This window comes from Podarcis cretensis, assembly GCF_951804945.1.
Source record: "Podarcis cretensis genome assembly, chromosome: 10".
NCBI lineage: Eukaryota > Metazoa > Chordata > Lepidosauria > Squamata > Lacertidae > Podarcis > Podarcis cretensis.
In genome coordinates this window covers 12500046-12507467 of record NC_137179.1, presented here as the reverse complement: position 1 = coordinate 12507467, position 7422 = coordinate 12500046, and positions in this window count along the sequence as shown.

Sequence of the window (7422 nt, the reverse complement as noted above, 5' to 3'; positions counted from 1 at the left end):
TCAGTAGGCCGCGCCCCTTCGAGGAGCATGCCGGGAAGCATAAAGAGGCGTGGCTTCGGGCAAGGGGTTCTGGGAATAAGGATTGTGCGCCTGCGCGGCAGCTGCGCCGGGGATGATGGGAAGTGTAGTCGCTAGGGCGGGACGCAGAAAAGGGGAAGCGCTTCTTCATGCAGGATATGGTTAATCTGTGGAACTCCCTGCCACAGCAGGCAGTGGTGGCCACCGACTTGGATGGCTTTGAAAGGGGATCATGAAGGAGGAGAGAGCTGTTGATGGCCGCTGGCACCAGGGATGACTCTCCTGGGCATGGGGAGGGCCCCTGATCCCCAGCAGAGCAATAATAATTTGTTGTTGTTGTTGTTGTTTAGTCGTTTAGTCGTGTCCGACTCTTCGTGACCCCATGACCAGAGAACACCAGGCACTCCTGTCCTCCACTGCCCCCCGCAGCTTGGTCAGACTCATGCTGGTAACCTCGAAAACACTATCCAACCATCTCGTCCTCTGTCGCCCCCTTCTCCTTGTGCCCTCCATCTTTCCCAACATCAGGGTCTTCTCCAGGGAGTCTTCTCTTCTCATGAGGTGGCCAAAGTATTGGAGCCTCAGCTTCACATTCTGTCCTTCCAGTGAGCACTCAGGGCTGATTTCCTTCAGAATGGAGAGGTTTGATCTTCTTGCAGTCCATGGGACTCTCAAGAGTCTCCTCCAGCACCATAATTCAAAAGCATCAATTCTTCGGCGATCAGCCTTCTTTATGGTCCAGCTCTCACTTCCATACATCACTACTGGGACTGCCTTGCCGTGGCGAAGGGGCTTGAAGAACTCAGAGAAGCTATGAACTATGCCGAGCAGGGCACCCAAGATGAACAGGTCATAGTGGAGAGTTTTGACCAAACGTGATCCACCTGGAGGAGGAACCGGCAAGCCACTCCAGTATCCCTGCCAAGAAAACTCCATGGACAAAGACAACAGGCAATAATAATAATATTTATTTATTATTATTTGGATATTTATTTATCCATTCTGAAGGAAATCAGCCCTGAGTGCTCACTGGAAGGACAGATCCTGAAGCTGAGGCTCCAATACTTTGGCCACCTCATGAGAAGAGAAGACTCCTTGGAAAAAAACCCTGATGTTGGGAAAGATGGAGGGCACAAGAAGAAGGGGAGGACAGAGAATGAGATGGTTGGACAGTGGTCTCGAAGCTACCAGCATGAGTTTGACCAAGCTGTGGGAGGCCGTGGAAGACAGGAGTGCTTGGCGTGCTCTGATCCATGTGGTCACGAAGAGTCGGACACAACTAAACGACTAAACAACAACGATACATACATACCCTGCCCATCTGGCTGGGTTTTCCCAGCCACACTGGGCGGCTCCCAACAGAATATTAAAAACACAATAAAAAAAATCAAACATTGAAAAGTCAGATAGTTGTTTATTTCCTTGACATCTGATGGGAGGGCGTTCCACAGGGTGGGCGCCACTACCAAGAAGGCCCTCTGCCTGGCAAAGGAGCCCTGATGCTCCCCTTGCCCTGCCATTCAACTATGAGTGGGGGATGGCTCTGCTGGGGATGGCGAGCCCTCCCGTGCCCCAGCTGAGCCATACAAACAAGTTGCTTTGTCCCAGCCCACTAGGTGCTGGGGTGAAACCCCCTCCATTCCCTTAGTGAGAGCTGCAGCAATTTCATCCGGCGAGTCGCAGGCTGAGGCCAATGCAACTCATTTTCTCAAAATTGCAGTATACAGTGGTACCTCGGGTTAAGAACGTAATTCGTTCTGGAGGTCTGTTCTTAACCTGAAACTGTTCTTAACCTGAAGCACCACTTTAGCTAATGGGGCCTCCCACTGCCGCCGCGCCATTTCTGTTCTCATCCTGAAGCAAAGTTGTTAACCTGAGGTAATATTTCTGGGTTAGCGGAGTCTGTAACCTGAAGTGTATGTAACCCAAGGTACCACTGTAGCGCCAAACCGCAATGTTCAGCTGGTGATATACCACAATGTTGAAAAGCTGATATCGCCCAGCTGTAATGGGGAGGAGAACTTATGTACATCATCTTGAGCTCTCTGGGCAAAAGGAGGGTTATAGATGTAACAAACACACAGTGGCGTAGCGTGGGTTGTCAGCACCCGGGGCAAGGCAAGTAATTTGCGCCCCCTCACCCGGGGCAAGGCAAGTAATTTGCGCCCCCTCACCCGGGGCAAGGCAAGTAATTTGCGCCCCCTAACCCAGGGCAAGGCAAGTAATTTGCGCCCCTAACCCCTAACCTGCCGCCGCTTCCAGCTTCTTGCTGCTGCCTGGGCTGGGGTATTTATGGTAAGGTAGCCACGACGGCGGCAGCGGGTCCGTGTCAGGTGATCTGAGGCGAGTTGCCGTTGGCGCTGCCGCCCATACGACGTCGCTTGCCCGGAGGAGGAGAAGGGCAGAGAGGCGAGGAAAATGCAACATGGCCCAGCAGCTGCTGCAGCAGCGGCAGCGGTGGGGCTGTGAGGAGGGGCTGCCTGGTGCGCCCTCCGTGGCCCTGACACGCGGGGACCGCGGTGAGCACTGAGAGCCGCTGCCTGCCGGATGCCTTCAGCCCGGACGCGCGCACAGCTCGTCGGTTCCGTGAGACATGGGGCTCTGCTACAGCCTGCGCTCGAGGCTCTTCGGGGACTCCGGAGGCGGCGAGCACCCCCCCAGATGTTGCGCCCGGTGCGGCCGGCCCCCCTGCACCCCCCACGCTACGCCACTGCAAACACAGAACTGGTCTTTGGCAAAGCAGGCCTGCAGCAGGGTTTATCTTAGTTCGGGGATGCGGAACCGGTGCCTTCCAGATGCTGTTGGACTCCTGCTCCCATCAGCTCTAGCAAGCATAGTCAGCGGTCAAGGATGATGGGAGCTGTGGTCCATCAACATCCGAATGGCCGCAGGTTCCCCATCACTGCCCCAGTCTAAAGGAAGAGAGGGAGGGAAGTCTGGAGGTTGTGCCTTTAATCCACTGTGTCTCACTGCAACGCAGGTTGTGTGATGCCCTCACCTTTTATCCTAACAACCTCCCTGGGTTCTTATCCTCTCGTCATTCCTGCAGTAAATTTTCAAGTCCTGCAGAGTGCAGCCTAGCCACAAGTGGGCAGGGGGGAGCTTGCTTCTCTCTTACGGAGAAGGAGCATAGCAGTTCAGTGGCACCGCATCTCTGTTACCGTCCCGGGTTCAATCCTTGACAACTCCGGGTAAGGCTGGGAATGTCCTCTGCCTGAAGAAGAGCTACCAAGATGGAAGGCAGCGCCCTACATTCCTCTCCCTTTCTCTCTGGAATCTCAAGGCCTGAGGGGCTTCTTGACATCAGTTCCTTAAGGGTGTTGGTCTCGCAAAATGTTGGTCTTTGAATTCACCCAGTAGGGAGGTGTTGGTGCACCCTATGTTGGATTGCTCCCCATCTACAAGGTCCATGTGAAGTCTGTGCTTGATGTTTAAAAGAATCTCCTCTTGTGCCCCAAGACTTGAGGGCAGGGAATGGAAATCCATCACTCGGAATACCCTGGGGGGGGGGTGTGTGGAAAGAGAATCGGGCTGATTTCCTCCACCTAAAGCTGTGCTAAATCATGGATTTTCCCATTAACTCCATAGGCAGCTCTCACTTTCTCCTCAGGGAGGCAGAATGGGGGGCAAATTGGAAGCAAAAATTGGCTTTGCGTCTCTGTCTAACTGAGCTACAGTGCAGAACTACCAGAATGATTCTTTTAGGGTCTATGGGTTTCAGGGTCCATTCCTCCTTTCTGCTGCACCATTCAGCTGCCACAAAACCAGTAGGACTCCCTGTCTATCTTTCAGCCTCCTCTCTAAGAGGCTCTGGAGAGCCAGCAAATCTTAGCAAAGTGGCTGAACCTCATGATCCCTTGCAATGTTGCAGAGGATCCTGAGGCAAACAGCTCACGGATCAGTTGCTCTCCTTGGTTCTCTCCAGACAGGACAAGCATCCACTAACAATGTCACCTTGTTGGGATGCAGACTCGGTTTATTGGCCATCACCCAACCTGTTACTGCCTTGAGTCTCTGATGTTAAAGAGAATGATGAGCAAGGTGGAACCAAGGCATAACTTCCATGGGGTGGAGAGAAATTCCCCTAACGCCTTTTTATCTTTTTATTTTTTTAAAACACCAGTAAGTCTTTATTGTTTTAAAATACAGTCATACAACAAAGGTAGGTATAACAAAATTAGGTACAAGGAAAGAAAAAAGAGATAAAGAAAAAGAAAAAAGAAGTCATCACATCAAAAAAGGGCAGAAAAGGGTTTAAAGATATCGAAACAAAGGAAAAATAACAATAAATAAAGAACCAGATATTTATACAACATCATGTCTTATCCAATAAAGTTTTCTGTAAAAAAACAAACTTCCAATCGTTCTCATTATACTTTTTCTATTGTCATGGTTTTACCGCACAGTTTTGTTTTATATCTTTTCCCCCATACATTCTGCTAAGATGTTTATTCCATTTATTTATTGTACACAAGTATCATTCAATTCTGCTAGGATGGCATCATTTTTGCAATATAATCTTATATATTCCTTGAATATTTTCCATTCTCCGTATACTGTACTTTCTGATTTAAAGCTCCCCTGACTTTTCCAGTCAGTTTTGCTAATTGGAGATACTCTATCATGAGTGTTTGCCAATCTGTTATTGTTGGGGCTATTTCACATTTCCAACTTCTTGCTACAAGTATTCTTGCAGCCGTGATTGCGTACATAAGCAGAGGTCTTGTTAGTTAGTTAGTTTTATTGCGGCAAAAGCCAGCGACACAGAACACCACAAGATCAAACAAAAGGAAATCAACAACAACATAAAAAAAAAATTACACAAGGGAACTTCGCAGTGTGCCATTCAACAAAAGAGATTTACGCTTCCTGATTGCTAAAGTGCAAAATTTGGCCACCTCATATGATATTAAGCTTGAGGAATCTTCCAGAAGGTATTTTCGTAGAATTTCGGGGGAGGATTCCAAATAATGTTGTAGGGGTATAAATTTTGATAAAAGCGGCAAAATAAGTTGAGCTCGTTCTTCACTATAAAATTTGCAAAATAGAAGGATGTGAGTGACAGATTCTACCTTATTAGACATACAGGGGCAGAGACGCTCATGCATTGGTACCCGCGTAAATTTGCCATACAGCACTGCTGAGGGCATTGTCTCAAAGCGGGCTCTGGAGAAAGCCCATCTATAAGCTTCATTAGTGATGTTAGTTAAGTAAGGGGCAGCTGCAAAATTAGGCCAAGCTTTTAAACATCTATACGTCTCTGGGAGTAGGGCGTCTTCTTGTTGTAATTCGACATCGTAAAGTCTCTGAGTGATAATTACTTTTGCCTTGTTCAGAGTTCCATTAAGAAGATTTTCAGGGTTTAGGCCAATTTGTTTGATCTTGTTAATTATTTGCATAAGCCAAGGAGGATAGGGAACTGCGGCCAGGAAGTAAGGTAACAGTCCCTTAGGATTGTAATGGATTTTCAGCCAGAGGGATAACAGAGGTCTTGTGTTTTTCTTAATTTCTGTTGGTAATATTCCTAATATCCCCTAAAGCCTTTTTAATCCGGCCTTTGATTGATCCGATTTACATCCTATGCCCTTTTAAAATTTGTGGGGTTTTTTGTGGGGGGGCTGTTAGGTTGTTGTTGGTTTTATTATTAGGTATTTTGTGGTTTTATATCTTGATTTTATTCTGTGAACTGCCCAGAGACCTCCGGGTATAGGGCGGTATATAAATTCAATAAATAGAATAGAATAGAATAATGCAGTTAGCAGCGGGGCTTCCAGCCTACAGAACAGATCCAGAATAATATCATGGGCAACGGTACCAAAAGCCACCAAGAGATCAAGGATAAACAATGAGGTTGTGCTCTCTCCCACCTTTCTCCTGATATAGAGGTCATCCATTAAGATAACTGAGGCCATTTCAGTGCTGAACTCAGATGTAAATTAACACAACTTTTGAAGCCTTTTGTGGGGGTTAAATAGGACGAGGTGCTTTGAGAACATGCATCGAAAGCATTCCCAGCAGTCATCAAAACCCATTGCAAAACCTTGGACCACTGAGCTGTCTGCAGCAGCCATCAGGGCAAATCCCAGCACCTCCTTCTGTACAAACGAAGTAGTACAGGCCCATGGAAAACAACGGTGGTTAGTGGACGCGGGTGGCGCTGTGGTCTAAACGACTGAGCCTCTTGGGCTTGCCGATCAGAAGGTCGGCGGTTCAAATCCCTGCTTCGGGGTGAGTTCCCGCTGCTCGTTCCCTGCTCCTGCCAACCTAGCAGTTCAAAAGCATGTCAAAGTGCAAGTAGATAAATAAGTACCACTCTGGCGGGAAGGTAAACGGTGTTTCCGTGCGCTGCTCTGGTTCGCCAAAAGCGGCTTAGTCATGCTGGCCACATGACCCGGAAGCTGTACGCCGGCTCCCTCGGCCAATAAAGCGAGATGAGCGCCGCAACCCCAGAGTCGTTCGCGACTGGACCTAATGGTCAGGGGTCCCTTTACCTTTAGCAAATGTAAATCATGAATGCAGAGAAGAAGCAGAACTCATTTTCAGCTGGGTGTGCCAAGTGCAGCAATCAGAACTGAGAGATCTCTTCCCACCCTTTAGCTCTTGGGGAAATATACGAACCGTTTCGGGGAATTTTCCTTGTAAATTATCTTTTTAGTCCTGGTGATGCACTATTACACACGTCTATGTCATGCAACTGGTTTTCTTGAAGACAAGAGCTGACCATTTGCTCCAGTCTGCTCTTATCTTAATGGGATTCAGATGTCGTCATAAGGGAAATATTATCCAAATGATCTTCTCACAGGATGATGGATATAGTAAAGTCACATAACTTTGGGACGAGCCCTGTAAAAGAGGAAGGAACCTTCGGCTCGAAGGCCACATCCTGTTCTGTGCAGCCTTCCAGTGGTGGGCTTTTTCCTTTCTCTCTTCCCCCAAATGCTGCCAAAGTATTCATGGTAGGGAGTTTAGTGAGAGGGGAAGAAGTATTTTACCTTCTCCGCCCCTCAACAAGCAATGGTTCCCACTGAAAACCACATCCTCCTGTCACCCTAGTGTAGGCATCCCCAACCTGCGGCCCTCCAGATTTTTTTGGGCCTACAACTCCCATGATCCCTTGCTAGCAGGACCAGTGGTCAGGGATGATGGGAAATGTAGTCTCAAAACATCTGGAGGGCTGAGTTCGAGGAAGCCTGCCCTAGTGGAGCCAATTTTGGTGGAGCGTGCATTTGGCATTAAATTTAAGCAGAGCCAAGCACAAGCTGAAATATACTCGGAGTCGAGTGTGGGTTTCATGCTCTTTATTTGGCTCATAGTAGTGAGGAATGGAAGTTCCCCCAAAATAGATAGACATTTAAGCATTGATAAAATCTATAAGTGATGTATGGAAGTGAGAGCTGGACCATA